The sequence below is a fragment of the Cryptotermes secundus genome, unplaced genomic scaffold (assembly GCF_002891405.2).
Source record: "Cryptotermes secundus unplaced genomic scaffold, Csec_1.0 scaffold543, whole genome shotgun sequence".
NCBI lineage: Eukaryota > Metazoa > Arthropoda > Insecta > Blattodea > Kalotermitidae > Cryptotermes > Cryptotermes secundus.
In genome coordinates, this window is record NW_019729900.1 from 586,544 (window position 1) to 609,613 (window position 23,070).

Genomic DNA, 23,070 nt, shown 5'->3' on the forward strand with positions numbered 1-23,070 from the left:
CGAAGTACGGGGAGAAAACCTACCCCAGCGCCACTTTGTTCACCACAAATCCCACTTGACCAGACCCGGGATCGAACCGGGGCCGCCGCGGTGGGAAGCCTGCGACTAACCGCTTGAGCTATGGCGCGGCCCTTCCTGTGTACACGAACATCCTTCTTACAGCCAGAAAACATTAAACTCATGGGCCCCGAATTTGGATATACAAAGGCTTATAAACATGACATTAAATTTTTAATTTTCCATTACGCATGTGCAGGCCTCATGAGCAGAACTCCAGAAATTTGGCAAATTCCATACCTATCTATACAATTCACACATTTCTTGTCCTTTGTGTATCAGATTGGTGTTTCTTCTGTTCCGTATGCAAGGGTCCGATGCGTGTGTTTTGTACACTAATTCTCTTCTCCGAGTGACTGAAGCAGCTTCATGCCGTGACTCACGTCACGGGCGCTATGCTACAAGCCGAAAGGTGGCAGGTGCAGTTCCCGATGAGATTATTGTATTTTTCAATTGATGTACCTTCCAGTCGCAATATGGCCCTGGGGTCGACACAGCCTCTAACAGGAGTTAGTACCAGCAATATTCCTGCGGGTAAAGGGCGGCTGGCGCTTAAGGCTGACAAACTGACCGCCATCTGTGAGCTGATTTTCTAGAAAACGTGGGAGCCTCGACGTCTCACAAACCTATGGACCTTCACGGCCTGTTACAGAAATACCTTTATCCATTAACTTCCAGGTTTCTGTTACGACAGAAGGAGAAGCTGACATGCTCGGGAAGTGTAAACTGGCCACGTAGCATGAACTGTGCGAGCTTTAGTCATATGGTATTCTCAGCGGACTCTTGTATCTAAGAAGAGATTAATTTAAGTTTGGACATGGGCCGCTCAGCCTCATGAATGGCACGTACACTGGGCAGAGAGTTCTTCTGAGAAGCTACGAGTCGTTCAGCTGGTCAAATTATCGGCCTTTATCCTAACCCGAAGTTTAATTACAATGTTCACAATATACAACAGCTGCCTGCTATCTTGTGCCAGATCAATCCAGTTCTCACCCTCATATACAATTTCTTGAAGACTGATTTTAATATAATTGTCCCATTTACGGCCAATTAACTAACTCCCTGGAGCTGAGCCTTTCTTGTGTAGCCGCCAGGCTATCAGCTACTCAAGAATTTCCCAACATTTTATGGAACCCGAAGGCTCAATACCGTGTTCACAAGAGGCCTCCACTGGTACCTATCCTGAGTCAGATCAATCCAACCCATACCACCTCATCCTATTTAAAAACCATTTTAATATTATCCAACCACCTATGTCTTGGTCTTTCTAGTGGTCTGTTTCCTTCTGGCTTTCCTGTCAATATCCTATATGCATTACTCTTCTCCCCCAGTCGTGCTACATGCCCTGCTCATCTCATATTCCTCGACTTTATCATTCTAATTTTACTTGGAGAAGAGTACAAGTTATGAAGCTCCTCATTATGCAGTTTTCTCCAACCTCCTGTCACTTCATCTCTCTTCGGTCCAAATATTCTCCTCAACACCCTGTTCTCAAACACCCTCAGTCTGTGTTCCTCCCTTAGTGTCAGAGATCAAGTTTCACACCCATACAGAACCAGAGGTAAAACTATAGTTTTGTATATTCTAATGTTTATGTTTTGGGACAGCAGACGAGAAGACAAAAGGTTCTGGACTGAATGGTAGCGAGCATTACCCGAATTCAGTCTACTCTTAATAAAATTAAGCCGTGAGGTAAACGGTAAAGTTATCCCTGTAACAGACCGTGAAGGCCCGAGCAGTATATGGGGTACGTACTACCCGTATTATTATTTCGTCTACTTTACACACTGAGCAAATGCAGCTGCGAGGAGACAGTGAAGGAAAATCTGACAGTCACTCCTACAGAACTATGAAAATCGTTAATTTTAAAATGTATGTCTTGACATACGTGACACAATCTATCCGCAAAAGTTCGCACTAACTTCGCCGACAAGCGGTGGCCACTCGGTCGGTATAGTTCGCTTGTGGACTAAATGCCACGGAGGAAAGGAAATGTCGACTTCTAAAGTAACTTGATCAGAAATGCCGGATTCGCTGTTCTCACGGCGATCATTATGGAGAGCACCATATTCTGGGTTGTGACACCGTGTAGTTTTGAAACGGCGACGTATCGGACGAACAAACAGCCTCCATCTTCAGGGTGAGCTTGCCGCCTTCTCATGCTGATTTCATACTTGATTAATTCGAACCCGAAGATGGAGGCTCGGTCTGTATAGTTCGCCTGCGGACTACAGGACACGGAGTTTGTTTTTGTTGTTTTAATTGTGGAGATGGGAGCCCATAAGGAAACACTGTACTCTGAGGTGGAGTGTTGCTATGGAGGTTATGCGCGTGCGTCAGTTCTGTGCTTATGTTGCAGTCTCTGCTTACTCTATCCCTGTCCTGGTACCACTATCTGAGCCTCGCTTAAACAGACCGTATTTATTGAAACGTACCAATTCAGACCCTGCAGTCTGGGTATGTTGTTCTTATGCCACAGATCACCGCGAGTAATGGAGTCAGCCGACTGGAAGATGAATGTTATGCAACAGGAAATATTTCTAGAGGCTTCATGTAAACATGGAATGAGGACTCCTTCCTCTTCATTAAGCCGGAATGTCGCGGGGTCGATACCCGGTGATGATATTGCTTTTTTTTTCGATTGACCCAATCCTTCCAGCCGCACTATGGCCCTGGGATCGCCTCAGCCTCTAACAGAAATGAGTACCAGGAATCTTCCTGCGGAGTAAAGCGCGGCCGTCGCGTAAGGCTGACAACCTCACCGCCATCTGTGAGCCCATTGTCTAGAAAATATGGGAGACTCGACGTCTCACAACCCTATTGGCCTCCACAGTCTGTTATTGGGATAACTTTACTTTTTCCCCTTTACCAAAATACAACATAATTTAATGTAATAGAATGCTTGCACACTGGAAGGATTAGCAGACGAGTGAAAATAATTGTAGCCCGTGTCACGTGAAATATAATAATAATAATAATAATAATAATAATAATAATAAATTCGCAGCACTCCGGAAAACCTGGCTTATGCCTAATATTGAGTGTGATAAGTTGTAGCGCTGTAATCGTCAAACTAAACATAAATTAAAAGTAGAAATATAAATAATTGTATTAAAAATGATTCCTAAGAAGAGGGCACATCACTAAATGAAGATGAGGTGTGTTGCGCGGGCATAAGAAAATAAGTTAGCAGCAGTAACGAAATGACGCATTACTGGACACGATCCCGAGACCCTTGAACTGGCTTCACACTACAGAAGCGTGTAATTATCGTCGTTACAAATCCATCTCGGCTATTTCCCCGGAGGGGCTGCTGTTCGTGACTTGTGGTTCATAAACTCCGTCAGTAACGTAAACAGGAAACTGACACTAAAATAAATTGATTTCTTATACTTCGTGACGATGTTACGGCAATTTTCTGAGCATTATCTATCGTCAGTATATCTCTGGAACGACGTTTCGGGAACTGCATTCTATCTCCGTCCTCAGGTAAAAGAACTAGTGCTCTTACTGGGCCCAGTCGGTACGGCTAGTTCTTATTTCGACTGTGCCCAACCTGAGGACTGAGACACACGCTCGAGTCAACGAAACGTCGTTTTAAATAAAACCCAGGATTACGGATGTCTGGAAAATTGATTGACAATTTTAGTTCTTGTAAACACTGCTGAGTGTGAACGCAAAACACTCCACTTATTTTTATTGCTACAAGGGACTGTAGGGAAACACTAGACTGCCGTTGCCGGTTCAGTGCCTTAAAGTTACGTGACGGCGAAACGTGTAAGCCTGAATTGTGGAGCGCGTTTATTTTGTTTCTGAATAATGCAGGAAGGTAACTATTCTTCTGCTGCAGTAATGATAGATGCTTTTTGTATTTTGCCTAGACACTACCTCATGTTAACTTGCTTTGCAAATATAATGCAGAGAATCTGGTAAAATGGTATAAAAGATATAGCAAAAACACCAGGAAATAAAATATACCGCCAGCAATACATAAGTATCTACTATAGGAGTTTTTATGTGTTTATGGTAATATACTACCTCATAAAGAAAAAAACGCAAACTTTAATTGACTCCAGTAAGCAGGTTGATCTATAAGTAAACACAGAGAAAACTAAGCATATGTTGCTGTCTCGTCACCAAAATGCAGGGCAAAATCATGACATAACGACAGAAGACAGATGTTTTGAAAATGTTGCACAGTTCAGATATTTTTGAACGACAACAAATCAAAACCTGATTCAGGAGGAAATTAAGAGGAGATTGAACTCGGGTAATGCTTGCTACCATTCAGCCCAGAACCTTTTACCCTCTCGTCTGCTGTCCAAAAACATAAAAATTAGAATATACAAAACTTTAATTTTGCCTATGGCTCTGTATGGGTGCGAAACTTGGGGAGGAACATAGACTGAAAGTGTTTGAGAACAGGGTGTTGAGAAGAATATTTGGACCAAGGAGGGATGAAGTGGCAGGAGGTTGGAGATAACTGCATAATGAGGGCAGGGCATGTAGCATGAATGGGGGAGGAAGGGAATACATATAGGATATTGGTGGGAAAGCCCGAAGGAAGGAGACCACTGGGAAGGACAAGGCGTAGGTGGGTGAACAATATTAAAAGGGATGTTAGAGAGATAGGATGGAATGATATGGATTGGATTGATGTGGCTCTGGATATGGACCAGTGGAGGGCTCTTGTGAACACGGTAATGAACCTTCGGGTTCCGTAAAATGCTGGGAAATTCTTGAGTAGCTGCAGATTTGGCTTCTGCTAAAGAAGGGCTCAGCTCCATAAGTAAGTAAGTAATGGTAATATACCTCAGGCGACGGAATTGATGTACAAATAAATGTGACTACAAAATAAGTGGCATTATTAAGCCTAAAATACAATACAGACGGTAATGACGAAATAAAATTCCTGCGAATGTTTACCGGTGTTTCCTGCTAGCGAAATCCTGTAATAAAATATCAGGCGTAAGAAAGTAACCGAGTATCATGAAGCCGCAATAAAAACATTATCAAAAATCTGTGCGCGTTTTCGTGTTCGGCGCCGTCGCACTTGACGTGCCTAAGCCGTAAGCAGGAAAATTATGTCGCCGTTCGTCCATCTGCCGCCAGTTTTGTGCACTAAGTAATAATATTATATTCTGTGTTAATCCTGTATGATCATAATGAATAAGAATTACGTCATGTAACAGCATGTAAGAAGCAGTGCATTGCGGCGTGCTGACGTAGCAGGCTCCACGCGCCGCGCCCAAGCGTTTTCTTCCTGGCGGGAACCCCAGCGTCACTTACCGCCAGAACATCAGCTTGCGCGCCAAAAAAAAAAAAATCGATACATCGAGAACAAAACGTAGAGCGTTACTTAAAATTTTGTTTGTTCGGGTATGAAAACAATATTCATGTTTGCTTGTTAAAATAGAATGGCCCTTTATAGCTGTCACGAGAGAACAGCCACACCCATGTTAGAGGGTGTGTGCGCGCGGTAAACAAGTGCAGAAAACTTCCTGATGACGATGGTTAGTACATGTTAGTGCGTAACTTGGCCGGTAACTCAACGTACGTAACTTGCCCACGTTCGGTAAGCCTCCGTACGCTTTCTAATCTCGAGACAGGTTCGAGATATCGCAACACGGACAACGAGAATTTGAAACCCTCGTCACATTTTCAGTGCACGCGTTTATGCCTGTGAAAAAGCAAACGCAGTTTCCGCGAAAAATTTCGGAACAAAAACCATTGTTAAATTAATTAAGTTGTCCACACGTTCCAAGGCACACAGCTGTATGTTTTCGTGGTAGTAACGGTGTTCAGTAGATGTGGGCCACTACAGGTCGTGTTGCAGAGATCAGTACAGGCTCGAAATGTGATGGGTATGTTTGTACTCGTTATATTGTCTACTGGTATTTTGTTCTGTGTCTCAATGTTCTATTTTTGTTTTGGTGCAATCATCGCTGACCCTACAGTCCTTTGTTAGGCCATGGCCTCTTCTTCAATTTCGTGGTCGTTTTTACACAGACGGTAGGACTCCCTGGGTGGAGGATAAGCCCGTCTCGAGGCCACTACCTACACATGGGACAACAGAAACACAAAATAAACGCGCACTCAGACATATCCATGCCTTGAATCGGATTCGAACCCATGATCACAGCGCTCGAGCGACCTTAGACCGCGAGGGCACTCTGATCGGCGTTGATACAAGTACCTTGGTAAAAAGATATTAAAATTATATTGTTTTTTAATTATTATAATATGAAAATAAGCATTACATCGCAGAACCCAGACAAATGTGTTCAGACGAACAGGATTAACTCGATAGGAGTCACGCGATAGGCCTACTTGAGAAAGCAATTTATATTTGCTTTCATATCAATACGATAAGTTACTGCAGTTCGTCAGTACGGCTGCTAGAGTGCAGCACATTCCAGCATTTCACCATGTAAAGACTTTCGCTTACTAACGTCGGTAGGGTCAAGATTTGTTCCTTCTCCGCGTCGCCCGGACCGGCTCTGGGGCCCACCCAGCCTCCCTATCCAATGGGTACCGGTGGCTCCTTCCCCGGGGGTAAAGCGGGCAGGTCGTGAAGCCGACCACTCACCTCTATTCAATGCAGAGATGAAGAATTGTGGCGCTATACATCCATTCCCCCATACGTCTTCATGGTGTGGAGCTTAACTAATTAGTCACGGGGACAACTTTACCTTGTGACTGGGAAATGAAGACTGCCTGGGGTAGAGGTTGAAGGGACAAGGTCATACCCTGATTTGCAGAATCTTGCTTCTCTGCAACATTAAAGAGACCGGCACAGTGTCATGTTGTTTACAGAGGCGACGTGAAGTTGTTCCTGTGCTTAACTACTCCATGAAGGCGTATGGGGGAGTGGATGTATAGATCCACGCATTCTTGACCTCGACACTAGTTGGAGGTGAGTGGTCAGCTTCACGGCCCGGTGAAAGAGCCCCCGGTACCCACTGGATAGACGGTCTGGACGTCAAGAAGAAGAGAAAATTCTTTACCCTACCGAAATTCAAACACCGACCCCTCTGTCGTCCAGCCCGTAGCAGTCGCTATCCCGGCTCACTGAGAAACTGTATGTAAATTAATTAATCAGAAGAAAATGGCTGAAATGCACTGGCTAGGGAGAAGCCTGTACAACCTGATGAGTGCAAGAGACAATCACAAATTGCTTTGTTTGTACCGAATGCTGTTGTAACAGAGGTCCCTGCTCCACTGGGTATAGCCTACATTCTGTTCTTGTTGAGCGTGGCGTCTCAATACAAGAGAGCGAGAAATACCGACTGGTAACATCGGGTGTGACAGCAGTTCATGCAGGAGCGAGCACACTCGCTTGTGCACACCTCTTCTCATAATGTGGGGCAAAAACTTTGCGTCCAATACACACAAACTAGATCTCTCTTTACATTTCGCTATTTTTTTTTTCCTTGGCACTACAGTCCCAGTGGGCCTAGGCCTGCCTCCATGAGACTCTCCGTTTCACTTCGGTTTACTAGATCTTACACATTTGGTAGGACTCCTTGGGCGGGTGATCAGCTCGTCGCAAGGCCTCTACCTGTAGACAAACACAGAAAAACGCACACAAACATCCATGCCCTGAGTGGGATTCGAACCCACGATCCCGGCTTCCGAGCGAGCGAAGACAGTGCATGCCTTAGACCGCTCGGCTACCGTGACCGGCTTACATTTCGCTATGCATAACAATAATTAATAATAGTAATAATAAAAGACCGGTCACTGTAGCCGAGCGGTCTAAGGCATGAACTGTCTTCGCTTGCTCGGAAGCCGGGATCGTGGGTTCGAATCCCATTCAGGGCATGGACGCCTTGATGTTTGTGTGTGTATGTGCATTTGTCTGTGTTTGTGTACAGGTAGAGGCCTTGCGACGAGCTGATCACCCGCCCAAGGAGTCCTACCGAATGTCTAAGATCTGGTAAACCGACGTGAAACGGAGTGTTTCATGGAGGTAGGCCAAGGCCCAATTTAGGGCTGTAGCGCCAAAGGGAAAAAATAATAAAAAGGTAAAGCTAGCCCTGTAACATGCCGTGTTAGCACAAAGGGTCGTGACACATTCAGGCTCCCACATTTTCTCTAGACAATTCGCTCACGCGCCGGTCGCTTTTTACGCCCAAGAAGATTCCTGTTACTCATTTCTGTTAGATGCTGAATCGACCCCAGGGCCATAGTGCCGCTGGTAGGATCAGGTCCACTGAAAAATACAATGACGGGAATCGAACACGCGACTTTCCGATTTGTCGAAAATTGCCTCAACCAATGTGTAAAACAAATATGTACAGTGATAGAACGACCCACGAACTAATTTCCTCTCTTGGTACTAGAAGCAAGATTAGAAAAGGGAACGCAAGTTCACGTTTGCTGCAGCGGACGGTAGCAAGCAAAACCGATGGATGTTCCAACATGCTAAGAGCTGTCTTCGCGTCCTCTTTCCAGTCTGGGAAGCCTGGTAACACGAACACTACACAAACACAATTTTCGCTTATGATCACAATTTTTAAGCGCCAATTCAGACACCCAGTTTTATTTTAATAATGTCATCTCCATTGTGGACGATGACGTATATCCTTCTTGCAGTAACCTCTCCTCAATATCTTTGCCCATAACCCATAATGCCACTGAAACCAATATTCAATGCAGGCATTGTCCCCAATTCTTTTCCCGCTGTATCTAAACACGTCTTTCTCTTGAGTCTCCACAAAACCTGAACCGTGCAGACCCTGGAGAACCTCTTAATGCAAGCTATCAGAAACGGATTAGGGGCCTCTCGACAGGGGACTAAAGCAGCCTGCTATAATCGCGAGAGAAGAGATTTCTGTACCTAACGTCAGATCCTATAGATGTGAGGGAAGACGCATGCAGGCGCGGCGGATATAGAGGCAGCAAGGTTCAACAGCTCAGTCGCCTGTCGCATGACATGGCGCTTGCTTCCCTTTAGTTTCGAGGGCATTCACGTGGATAGGACAGTATGCAGTTTCCTGCTATCATGCAAGAGATTCAAATAGTAAAGTTTCTCATTTGTACTTATTTATGATCAAGGACATTCCAACATTAATGTTTGATTTGATGTCTCACAGCGGTCACTGTGAATCGTACGCCCTCATGGCCTTAATGCCATGTAGTACGGTAAATAAACCGCAGATGGAAGCGATATTCCTTCGAAATTTTCGACTTCCCCCCCCCCGATTACGCGGAGGTACAATCCAATGATATTGTCCCAAAAAATTGTCACTTCAAAGGAGTTTTCGGCATTTGTCATCTTGCAGTTGGGGGTCCCAGACAGTGCCAACAAGCAGAACGAAACACAAAAACCGAAGTGCATAATATACCACTTCTTCTAAGGAACTCTACCCGATGTTTGGTTATACCCTGGTCCAACCCCTCTTTTTCCTTTCTTCAGTGTGCCACGCGCCACGGCCGTCAACACACAAAAACTGACACAAAACTAGAAATCTTCAGAAGTGGATGTAGGATAATACGCAGCAGGTACCACGAGAGAGAGAGAGAGAGAGAGACTGAAAGCCGTTACAAAGGACAGACGTGAGGGACAGATCCCGGATTGTCTTCGGTCGCAACCTCAACAGAGAGACAAAGAATGCCGACAATATATATATGTTATTAGAAGGTGGTGGATGGGAACAAATTGCCTTTCCGTTACAACAGGTGCACTTCTTCCACATAACAGGTAGACGACGTTTCGAAAGGATGATGGGTCCATATTCTGACAAGAGACACGGGTTTTACGCACGACTTCAACCGAACACTCATCCAGAATGCCATGTGCTTCTGTATTTACACCGAAAATCTGCCACCTCGCGCACGTCCTGTAACTCAGCCTACACACAGTCTCTGACTGGCACAGAACGAAATGTGACGTAGAGATATACTTGCTACGGAGTAACGTAGTTCGGTTTTGCACTGAGCTCAAGTCCCTATTTAGTTTAGTGTAATAAACTGTTACGTATAGAAGTGGCCTCACACAACACGTAGCGCCTTCCTCCATAAATTCATTAAAACGGATACGGCCTAACTACTGAGCCTAATATCCGCACACTGAAAATGGCGAGCAGTTTTGAAAATATTTAAAAGGGCAACAAGTTATTGTGAGAGGAAGGCGGTTGGCCTTACCTGTTGGTTTCAGTGTTGGTCACCTTGGCGAAGAACCCAGGGCTAACAGGTGTGATGATGAGTCTCCTGTTGTAGTGGTACCAACGGACATCGTAGCGCCGGTTTCGCAGTTAAGCACATTGTTAAGTTCACTCGTCTGTCTGACACTTTCTACATCCGCTTTGATTTATGAGTTGTGTTGCACCTTTCGGGCCACTTTAAAAGAATTCTTCTCCTCCGCCTTCTGGTTCCTGCACTGGGTGTTACGCCCGCCGCAGAACCTGAAACAAGGGAGCGCACAGTGTAGGAAGCTGTTATCACGTAATGCACAGAGGGGTGGGCCACGGCTGATGAACGTACTTGTGTCATGTGACCGGTCGGTGTTCTGATAAGACCCAGCTATCGGCACGTGACGAGAAGGCTTCTTCCTACATTAAATGAGCGGGAATACTGCTACTTGCTTGTCGAGGACGGCTGGGCTGAGAGCGGGCAATGCGAAACACGGCCTGTGAGGCTGTGGAAAGCAGAACGAAAGAGAACGAGCCAGCCAGCTCCTTGCGTGCCGTGGGAGACTAGGAGGGCACACAGAATAATATTAAAAAAAGAGAGAGAGAGAGGACAGAGGAGGCGCAAAGGAAAAGAATAAGGAGGGGAAATGGGAAGTAGGAAGGGAACTCATGGAGGGGGAATCTTGGAGGAGCGCCCAAGGAGGGAACGCCACAAGGGCATATGGAAGAGTGAGGGGGGAATTACTCTTCGGGGGGGGAGGAGATCTTCTTTCGCAAGGGTTAAAAATGCATAGGAAGGAAAGGAACATTTTTGGAGGGGAAACATAAACAAAAAAAATATTCAACAGTAAATAGCCTGCGAACGGCAAACGTTTGATGAAAGTTACTTATCCAGACTTTAACTGTTTAAAATTCTTGATTTACGAAGCAACAAATTTTATTGTATTCCTCTCGATGTAGTCACTGCACTGCACAGACAGACAAACCCACATGAGAACCTTAATTAAGGTACAGTGGTTGGTATATGTACCACCTGCTTCAACATACCAAAACTCTACATTCTGTATCTATGTGTTCCGTATGGTTCTCAATATAAATAGCGACGGTTTCCTTAAACAGCATTAACTGGTTGGCCTTTTTAGCGGAGACGTAATGTGTTTCCTGTGAGGTACGGGCTGGATTTATATATATATATATAATTTGCAAAAAAATTCATCTCAGGCTGAACACACTGCACGGAGGCCTGAAGCTATGGCGGTTCATTGTACTAAAGTTAGCGTGCATTACACTCAGTAGTGAAGAATTATATTTCCACGTGTAAGGAACATTTCAGTCGCCGAAGCACCTGGACATTGCTTTCCACTACCTATCCATCAACATAACCTCAGCGCTGGCAACTAAGCAATGTTCGCATTTCGTAAAGAATGAAATATCTTTCATCCCCATCTTCAGCTTTTAATGGATTACGCCTTATGACGCGTTCATTTTGGAATTACCACATATCATTAATAGAAACACTTCGATACAGCTAATCTCCAGAATTTTTTTTTCAATGATTTATGCGTCTTATCGTTTGCCTCTTTAGGTCTATTAACTTCACATGCCTTATTACGTTAAGTTCTAACTACAGGACCGAAAGTCCTGTTTTATTTTGTAATGAGCTTTAGATGGTGGCGACAGACTGGGCGGGGCAGCATGAAAGCTGACGTTCTTCAAAATTCTAAAGTTGAATTAGGCCTACATTTTCTTCATTGTCTCTAGTTACGCACGTATTCGTTAACATTTTAAATTGGAAGCACATGGGCAATATCATACATGAATTTCACTCTGCATTTACAGTTGTCGCGAAAGTAAAGTGAGAACACTCTATATTCACCACACTAAATTTGAGATTAAACGTAGCGTTTTCTCAATGTTGTTACTTTAAGAGATAAAGTGAACTGGATAGGTTGCTTGTGAAACGTCCACTGACTGAGGCTAACTCTTTCTAAGGGACCCAACAGAATAGGTGTTTTCCCTCACCTTAGGACGGAAACAGATCCAGTTTCCGAAACGTCGTGTTTCTCTTAGTTATCTTAAAAACCAGGACGATGGATAAAGTCCGAAAACCCAATATATCAGTGTGTTATACACCATCGTCAGAATCCTGTAGTAACTAGTTGATTTTATTCCTTCAAGCTGAACTGTTTTCATGGGGTAGCATGTGTTTCAGAGTGTAGTTCATTTTGCTTCAACCCAACATGCGAATCGGCCACTGGTTGCGTTACACGTTAGCGTCCGTTCTCGCATTATCATCTTAGAAATTTTGGCGGCGTTCCATTAATTTCATGAAAGACGTCAGAAATCTTTCCAATCGCACCTCGAAATTGGCGGCAAGATAACCGAGAATGTCGTATTCAATTCGTGGGGTAACCTGAATCCAATTGCAACACGTGTTTCAGAATAAAATATTGGCACTGTTCAGGTGTGAGATGCTGAACACGGGCCAACGTGAACGGAAAGCTTAATAACAGGATCAGGAAAGAAATTAAAGACTGGGTCAGAACTTTAGGGCGGTGCGGAGTATCGGGGAAACAAAAACTGAGAGAAACGCCGAAATTGAAGGCCCAGGGTGAGTATTCAGAACTGATTTCAATTCACTGTTAGCTTTGAAAACCTGCTTCACTAAACTTTTAAGTATCCTCAATTTCAGGCAAATTAAGCCAGTTATACCTCGTGTACAACCTGAATTCAACAGTTCTGTGCCAAACGAAACACATTTCCTTCAACCGGAACCACGAGGTTACTACAAGAAAGGCATAATTTTAACACATATTTCGGAATTAATGCAGGCTTCGTGCCAAACTGAATCAGATCGATGTGAACATTAGGTTGCAGCAAATTCACTCAGAATTTTAAAATGTATTTTGGATTTCTTAGCAGTTGTGCCAAAAGTACTCGGAATTGGTGAGTTTAGCAGCTGCGTCACTCGGAGCAAAGCCACTCATAAATTAAAATACCTTTTGGATGTGGCTGGTCCCGTGCCAGCTTCAACCACGACGCATTACTGTAAGCAGGGGTATAACTTTACATTAAAGATATTTTGAACTTAATGCAGTATTTGTGATCAGAACTGGTATCAACACCAGGCACTTCGTAACACTAAAGAAAGAGACTCCCAATGCGTAGAAGGTCTGTGCCAGAAATTAATCTTAACTGGCATCAAATCAATCCGCCGCCTTACTCCACGCAATATCACTCACAATTCAAAATATGTTTTGGATTTAGTACATCTGCAACAAAAGTAACTGCCTTCATGAAGCGCAACGCCCACTTCAAGCAAAACCATTTAATAGCTCCTAAACCATATCTTGGTTCGAGCAAGTTCTGCCAGAAATTAACAACCGGTATCAATCACTCCACTCAAAATCGTTGAAAATATTTTCGATTTGGAAACCTCTGTGGGTCCCCACCCCCCAAAAAGAAAAGAACCTACAAATTTTATGTTTCTGGACATTATACATCGTCCTGTTTTTGTCTATAACACCGTCCTGTTTATATAATAGAAACAGGGCGATGTTTTAGATTTATCCATCGTCCTGTTTATATATAAGCAGGACGGTGTTTTAGATAAAAACAGGACGATGGATAAATCTAAAACAGGACGACAGATGTCGAGAAACATAATATCTGTACTAATGTACCATCGTCACAAACTTTTAAAAATTACCTAAGCTGTAAACCGTAAGCACAGCGCTATACCACTCACAAAGCCACTCGTGATTTTGAAATACATTTTGAATTCGGTGACTTCTGTTCCTGAAGGGCCCCGAACTACTACAGCCCGTGCGTCGCTCCACGCAAGGCCACTCACCGTTTTTAAAGCGTCTTTATGAGTTAGTCCACAGTCTCTGAGGAACTGACCGCACTCCGCGTATTCTGCAAGTCACACGGCGACGTCATCAATGTATTGGCATCCAGTGCGTACATCACACGACATGTGGCGGCATAGGCACTTCTTCAGAAAGTAATCCGACAAGCACCAGATTCCATAAAGTCTTTTTTTTTTTTGTAGAAAAGCTTCGCATATGTGCAGTGAAATAATTTTCAGGAACCTGCAATGCATACTCGGGGGGGCCTCTCCCCACTCCCATATACCAATCACTCGCACCGCAACTTCTCAACTCGTCCTGGAACTGCACTGACTACGACGCCAGCCTTCTGGTCTCTGTTAGGACGTATATTCCCTCTCCGCGTTCCCGCAGTTTACCCCTAATTCCATCCCCCTTCTATATGTTTCAATCCCATATCATAAATCATCTCCCCACCCCTATAATACACCCCGCCTCCAAATAGCCCATCACAACTTCCGGTGACGTAGAAAGACATGCGCAATATATTCGCTCCACCCGTAGGTGAACTCGTACGTTAAATGCGCTTGGGAGTCAATCTCGAAAACTCCGCCTCTCTCCCCACCATTGTACCATCAGCTCCCCCCACTGCTAAACATCACGAGCTACGCCCTCCATACCCTACTCGACCATTGCTGAATTGCAACTGCCGTAGACATTCGTAGTTTCGCCGCAAGAGGGTACGCCAGTCGGTGTTATAAGCGCCATTCTTAGGCAAGATTTGAAAGCATGACGTAGGTTGTATCTATATCTGAACGGTTAGGTCGGTATAGCAGGCGTCTTCCATACCTTCTGTGTGTGATATTTCGTGTCCCCCATATGAAATACAAATTTTCTTATGCAGAGAGATCTGTCGTGTAATTATACATGGGATAGTTCTCAACACAGAAATGAGTTGACAACGGGTGCGGATTTTTGCGTTTTCAAGAATAGAAGCGATGCAAGCTGGACCTGGCGGTAGCGTTTCTGGCATGTATATTATAGAGATGTCCGGTTAAAATCTCTCCCAGGATACCGGCTTCCAGTTTTCGTCGTTTCCCTCAGCCCTCCTTGGGCTAAATTCTTTTCCACGTCCTTTGCAATTCAATTTGGAGTATCATCCAACAGCTAGATGTTATGCAAGCCTAGTTATCGAAAGCATAATTAAATAAAACACACAAAAAAGAAACAGAATGAAATTATTGCTACTGCACTCACTCGCACACCCATAAATGGCATGTAGGGCTTCTTTAAACCTTTGGTACTGAATCTCGAGTGATGTTCTTCAGTGTTAGATATCACTATTTGGAGTGACGGCGTCAAATAAGAACATTTCGGATTCTCGTTCTAAAATAATTATCCACAGAATTGTCTCTTTTAGAATATACACGTCCTGTTTTTAAAGTACAGCATCACAATTCACACAACTGTAATTTTGTACAGTTTCAGAAATAGGAACCTTACCGCCATCTGTGAGCCGATTGTCTAGAGAATGTGGGAGCCTCGACGTCTCACAACCCTATAGGCCTCCACGGCCTGTTACAGGGATAGTTTATACCATTTTTCACGAATAGAAATCCTCACATATTTTATGATGTAATCACGGGTTTGAAACACGGATTTTCTCCCACTAATTTGGTTGGTTCAGGAATTCCTGAAAATGCTTTGGTAAAACACAAGTGTGAATATGTGTACATGTATGTAGCGGTGCCTTCGAGATCTGTGTAATTTACTTGCATAACCAATAATGGGAGTAGGTTTTCAAGGTTATTTTAACATGTCCGCTTAGATCATTTATTCAGGCGAATAACACTTAGTAATGTCTTTAGTCTATTTGCATTTGTCGCCTGAAACCCTTGGCAGAATAGCTACTCTGACGCCACCACTTGGAGATGAGTAGCTTCACGTCTCGGCCGCTTTTGTCCTGAGAAAAAATCCCCGATTCTTATTTAAGAGCCGCGCTGCACCCACAGCCAGTTTGGATGTGGCAACAAAGATAAATTCTTTACCGTGCTGGGAATCGAATTCCGGCCGTTTAGCGCGTAGCTAGTTACTATGCTGACTGAGATATCGCATCCAATAAAGGGTGGTGTAAGTGTCCTGAAGAATACCACAACAATTCTGCCGTCATCTTTCCCGCATGCCGTCCATAAAAATCAGATATTGCACTCAGGGTTGCTAACGTTTTGAGTTTTGTGTTTTGTCTGCTTAGGCCTAATTGTTGTTATCGTTGATAACAGATCGAAACCTGATTCAGGAGGAAACTAAGAGGAGATTGAACTCAGATAATTTTGCTACCATTCAGTTCAGAACCTTTTGTCTTCTGTCTACTGTCCAAAAACATAAAAATTAGAATATACAAAACTATAATTTTGCCTGTGGTTCTGTATGGGTGTGAAACTTGGTCTCTGAAATTAAGGGAGGAACATAGACTGAGGGCGTTTGAGAACAGGGTGTTGAGGAGAATATTTGGACCGAAGAGAGATGAAGTGACAGGAGGTTGGAGAAAACTGCATAATGAGGAGCTTCATAACTTGTACTCTTCTCCAAGTATAATTAGAATGATCAAGTCAAGGAGAATGAGGTGGGCAGGGCATGTAATGCGAATGGGTGACAAGAGGAATGCATATAGAATATTGGTGGGCAAACCAGAAAGAAAGAGACCAATGAGAAGACCAAGGCATAGGTGGGTGGACAATATTAAAATGGATCTTAGAGAGATAGGATGGGATGGTATGGATTTGACTGATCTGGCTCAGGATAGGGACCAGTGGAGGGCTCTTGTGAACACTGTAATGAACTTTCGGGTTATATAAAATGCTGGAAAATTCTTGAGTAGCTGCAGAATTGGCGGCTCCTCCAGAAGGGCTCAGCTCCATGAATAAGTAAGTAAGGCCTAATTGTAGTTAACGTTTTCCACTAAAGATGCGGCTGTTAAGACTTGAGACCATGGAATTCGTGTGAAGGATATATATGTATATATATATATTTCTTTTTAATTAAATTTATAGCTCACAGAAAACGCACTGCCTCTCCAATACAGAGGTCGATTAGTTATTTGCGTGTGGGGGGAAATAATCAGTGTTTATTGTCAGGATGGCACAACACACATAATTCCCTCTTTGCGTAAAATTCAGAGTTTCTGTATGTTAACACGGGTGGTATGTATAGTAACCACTGGGCTTAAAGATTTGAATTGTTCTGCATGTATATATATTTTCGACAGATGCGGTTAAGCATGTTCGGGTCGTTGTAACGGCGTTCCTAGGATCAGGAAACAAACGAATAAGCAAAGACTTTCCTGTCATATGTGAGGCTCTGACAGCGGTAACTATGAGGAGTACTGTGTTTTCGGTCGTGACGCCGTACAGTTTGGAGTGAGGAACATATCCCATTCATCTTCTGCTGATTTCTTAATCTCTGGCCATTAAATGGAAGGGGAATAATTTCCTTCTAGAAACTTCGGGCTGTGGCCGAACTGCACGGCGTCACAAATCAGAAAATCGCACACTTCACATACTTTTATGTTCTGTTTCCGCAAGTCAGTAGTTTCCGTGTATTAAAGATAATTCCTCGTTTATTTTCACCAGTTTTCCCGATAACAGAGACACCGTCCGATGCTAACGAACTTCCTTATTGCTAGGCCTAAATTTCTTTTCTTGGCGGGTATGTCCTTTGGCTGTTGGCTAGCTCGAAACATTTCGGGGCCCAGCTTCTGCGTTTTACAAATCGAATACTGCGTTAATGTGTGACTTTTTCGCTTTTCGAGACAATAATTAGGCCTATCAGCTACCGGAACTACAAATGTACATGCCCTGTAGGATCAGGAGGTGTATGCGTGGTTCGGGTCACGTCACCGTTAGGTGGTGATATGGATGTTCACATTGTTTTTGGAAAGTGTAACCGTACGTCACTCTCCAAAATTATTTAATTAAGGTCATGACTAATTTATGCACTGTTTCACACCACGTGAGACGCTCCTCCGGCGAGATACCATCCCGGGACCGTCTCGTTGTAATTCAGCTATTGTCCTCCTTAGGCTTAGGGTGTCACTATTGTCCCTAACGTCGCCTGTTTGCTCCTGGTGTCATACAGCCATGAACTGACCTTGTGCGAGACCGGCCAGGAGGGTCTTGGGTTCCCTGCTTGTGTGCCTTGAAGACCTAAAAAGGTTTATGATGGACATCTCGAAAAATACGAACGGGCGGCTACAAAAGTCGCGAGATTCTGTTTGGGGCACACGACCGGATGCATAATCGCCGTGCTGACAATTTCGTTTAATCACAGAGGATTTTCCTTTGTGTACTCCTCGGACTGTGACATGCCTTCAGAAATATTTTATAGACATAAATGTCATGCCTACAATCACAGTGGCCGGGCGGTCTAAGGCATGAACGGTTTTCGCTCGATCGAACGCTGGGATCGTGGGTTCGAGTCCCACTCAAAGCATGGATGTCTGTGTTTGTGATGTCTGTGCATAAGTAGCGGCCATCCGACGGACTGGGCCCCCGTCCAAGGAGCCCTACCGACTATGTAAAAATGATTTACGAAAGTGAAGAAGAGGCCAGGACCCAACAATGGGATGTAGATCCATTGATGAATGACTGATGAGTCTTTTTGGTGAATATTTTGGTGAATATTTTGGAGACAACGGCTCCGGAACGTGTGCATGTAACGCCTTGATGGACGCATGGCTTCGTCAGAAGAAATTAATGAATTTCGCTGTGTTACAGATACAGTCCCTTGAGCACGGATGATTCGCAGGGACATTGGTTTGAGTACTGTCCACAAACAAAAAATAAAAGAGGCATACCACCAGGCCGTTTGCAATTTATTGAATAGACAGGTGTTCTTGCGTCCCTAACGGCACACACTGAACACCTCAAAACTTTAATTACAAAAAGTGTTTTAATTACCAAGAGGTACTGCCTCTGTGGTCTAGTGGTCAGAGTTCCTGATTACAGACCCACAGATCCTGGGTTCGATTCCCGGCGCTACCAGATTTTATGAGAAATACTGGGTCTGGAACGGGGCCACTCAGCCTTGTGATGATAATTGAGGAGCTATTTCAAGGAAATAACGGCTCCGGTCTAGAAAACTGAGATTAACGGCCGTGAGGATCCGTTGCGCTAACCACGCGACAGCCTCTATCCGCTAAAGTTGGCACTAACTTCACCGACAAACGACGGTCGCTCGGTCGGTATAATTCGCTTGCAGACTACAGGCCACGGAGTTTGTTCTTTTTTTTTATTTAAAGTAGCAAATGATATCTTTACTTTGCGGAGGACAATTCTGAGGAAGGGGTATAGACCGTAATTCAGTAAGGTTTCTGAACAACCCTAAGTGACTGAAACCTGAGGAAGGAAGGCAGAAACGTAAAGCTGTCCCTCTAACAAGCCGTGGAGGCCCATACGATTGTAAGACTCGAGGATCCCACATTTTCTGAACAGTGGGCTCACAGATGGCGGTGAGGTTGTCAGCCTTACGCGCCGGTCACCCTTTACTCCTGCTAAGATTCCTGGTACTAATTTCTGTTAGAAATTAGAGAACATTTTCCGTGTTACTCCCTCGTTTTTACAAGCGCAGAAAACTTTACACGAACTAAGTACATAATTACGTAACAAAATATCGAGTTATATAATTTTATGACCGGAAATAGTGTCTGCTCCTTACTTGGGAGGTACCGTGTGCAAAATCTTGGCCCGGAGACCCGACAATCCTGACTTAGATTTACGTGGTTTTCGTCAGCCCCTTCAAGGAATTGTCACCACCACTTCATTTCAAATCATTCATTAAACATTCTACAAATCGAAGATATGGGGATTGAATGAGCCACCGGCGTCTTTAAAGAAGCAGCAAGTAACTAAATAAACCGCGTGTTTCCGATGTATTCATGGGAATTTCGACTGATCTAATACTTCCAGCCGCACTACGGCGCCGGGGTCGATTCGGCCTCTGACAGACATGAGTACCAGGAATCATTCTGGGGGTAAAGATGTGGCCGGCCGGCGCCTAAGGCTAACACCCTCACCGATTGTCTAGAAAATGTGGTAGCCTCGACATCTCACATCCCTATGGGCATCCACGGGCTGATACAGGGATAATTTCACCTCTTTTACCAATCTGATTTTCTTTAATATTAGATGAATATAAAATTAGAATATAAAAAATTGTAATTTTGCCTGTGGTTCTGTATGGGTGTGAAAGTTGGTCTCTGACATTAAGGGAGGAACATAGGCTGAGGGCGTTTGAGAACAGAGTATTGAGGAGAATATTTGGACCGAAGAGAAACGAAGTGACAGGAGGTTGGAGAAAACTGCATAATGAGGAGCTTCATAACTTGTACTCTTCTCCAAGTATAATTAGAATGATCAAGTCAAGGAGAATGAGGTGGGCAGGGCATGTAATGCGAATGGGTGACAAGAGGAATGCATATAGAATATTGGTGGGCAAACCAGAAAGAAAGAGACCACTGGGAAGACCAAGGCGTAGGTGGGTGGACAATATTTGGAATGGATCTTAGAGAGATAGGATGGGATGGTATGGATTGGATAGATCTGGCTCAGGATAGGTACCAGTGCAGGACTCTTGTGAACAGAGTACTGAACCTTTGGGTTCCATAAAATGCTGGGAAGTTCTTCAGTAGCTGCAGAATTGGTGGCTTCTCAAGAAGGGCTCAGCTCCATGAGTGAGTGAGTTAAACTCAGTATTTTGCTCGCAGGTTGTATTTTTATCTGATTTCGCATGATTGTCACAATGAACAGGGATTACTCCTCTGTAGAGCACTTATTGGGCTACTCACAAGTAGGGACTGCAGTTATAAATATTATTTAGATCAAAGGGTTGAGGTAAATTACTCGGGTTTGAAATCCCCTATAAATCTGCATATGCAAGTGAGGATGATGCATGTGAGTGGCTGAGGTTTCATTGCTTTCCTATTATATCCTTCCTTGTTGGTAAATGCTGCTGTTATGGGAAAATGAAACTTGCTGTATACGCAGACAGTATTTATATCGATTAAGCTTACACATAAAACAGCAATTGTATTGATATATGGTACATTGTACGTGCTAAACGGTACTATCATGCGTTTAATAAATGTTCTGTTCGTCCATGCCTTATACAGAATATGGCAAATAAATTTGCCCTATAAATGATATAATACTGTGACATTTGTTTTGTAGAATTGCCATAGACCCGTTTCTATTAAATTAAATATTACAGGCATATAAGAATTCAGTCCGTACCTCACAGGAAACACATTACGTCACCGCTACATAGCCCGACCGGTTAATGCTGTTTAGGGAAACAGTCGCTGTTTATTGTGAGAATCACATATGGCACATACAAATACATTCTGTGGTCAGAATGCGGAGTTTTGGTATGTTAAAAGCAGGTGGTACATATAGTAACCACTGGGATTTTGAGGGCTTAGTTTTTGCTTCAGAACATAAATATCAAAATGAACAACGCATAAATCCCATGTCAGACTTAAAGAACACGATTGAATAAGTAATCCCATTGGGCTAAATCTTTCTTGAGAAGCCGCCAGTCGCTCAGCTACTCAGGAATTTCTCAACATTTTATGGAACCCGAAGGAACCGTGATCACAAGAGCACTCCAGTGGTCCGTATTCTGAGCCAGATCAGTCCATACCACCTCATCCTATCCGTTTCTTCCGCAACTTTCATAAGCGACCCTGCCCTATACAGACTTATTACATTGCGCGTTCCAAATCTCACCCGTTTTCGTTAGCTCAGGTCATGAATCCAAAATTCCATCCAGGTCCGAGGCCCTTAGTGATGTTTCGTAACAATTTTGTTTACGGTGAGTTGTTATCCCCGTGCCCAACCGCCAAGCTGGATGACCAACCATTGTCGGCTGTCTGCGACGGCTTGTTCAATATATTCCATATCTTGGAGGCCGTCTCCTGCATCCGCGGCCTGAGGACGGGCCATGTTACGGTGACAGGTGGCGCACTTAACATGGCAAAAAGTGACTCTTATAATTAACCTTCTGCACTTATCAGACGTTCTTTATTCACTCACTAGTACTCGTGTTTCCGCTTTTCGGCCATGTTCAGTTCCTCGTGGCTTGTAAACCACTGTCTGTTGTGGCATTTCTGACATGTCCCCCGCCTCTGTTGATGTCTGTATCTCATTTAGTGTGCTAACACAAGCCTCAGACACGAAGTCCATTAAGATTAATGAGTATGGTCTAGAAATAAGTCACCAAATAGAACTAAATATGGCTCATTGTGACCGCGTCACAGAAACAGGATTACAAAGTAGTCGTGGGCAAAAATGGTTTGAAATTGTATAAATTCAGGCCTGAATGTATGGGAAACAAGACCGAAGAGATAAACAGTTTCGTGCGACATGCGATAGCGTAGTTGGTTGAGGCACTGTACTGCAAACCGGAAGGTTGTGGGTTCGATCCCCAATGAGCAATTGGAATTGTGGCCCTGTGGTCGACTCAGCCTCTAATAGAAATGAGTACCAGGAATCTTCCTGGGAGTAAAGCGCGGCCGACGCGTAAGGCTGACAACCTCACGGCCATCTTTGAGCCGATTTTCTGGAAAATGTGGGAACTTTGACGTCTCACAACCCTATGGGCCTCGACGGCTTGTTACAGGGATAGGTTTACATCTTTTATTATTATTATTATTATTATTATATATATATATGTTTTATGAAGAATATTACCTCTACTTAGGCCATGCTGATCCGCTTTTGTGGTTACATTTAGCTACTGGTATTACGTTATAAAATGTTATCAACTCGGATTGGCAAGAATTAAATAAAAAGTTAAAGAAAGCCGTTGAAATACCAAGTTTTGCAGCTGTTACAGCAGTAGTTCCCCGTTTAGTTCAGGGAGATCAATTATTTGATTATGTCCATCGCGGTCCCAAAGGCAGACCTTGTCGCTCTGTAAATCAGGAAGTCTGTATTTTTGTGTACGCGAATTTCCATGCCGTACATATTCCATTCTTGCTCTCGGTCACACAT

At 43.8% G+C, this 23,070-nt stretch overlaps 1 protein-coding gene and 1 long non-coding RNA gene across 2 annotated transcripts in view; one reads left to right on the forward strand and one right to left on the reverse strand.

The window, feature by feature from the left end:
• The window catches only part of LOC117282420, an 80,639-nt gene extending 66,328 nt beyond the window's left edge, over positions 1–14,311 (reverse strand). The window contains exons 1-2 of the long non-coding RNA XR_004513156.1: positions 14,047–14,311; positions 10,207–10,466 (exon numbers count right to left, since the gene is read on the reverse strand). This is a non-coding gene — a long non-coding RNA (uncharacterized LOC117282420). The remainder of the gene's footprint in view (positions 1–10,206; positions 10,467–14,046) is intronic.
• The window catches only part of LOC111865758 (UPF0489 protein C5orf22 homolog), an 814,265-nt gene that overhangs the window by 318,551 nt on the left and 472,644 nt on the right, over positions 1–23,070 (forward strand). The window lies entirely within an intron of this gene.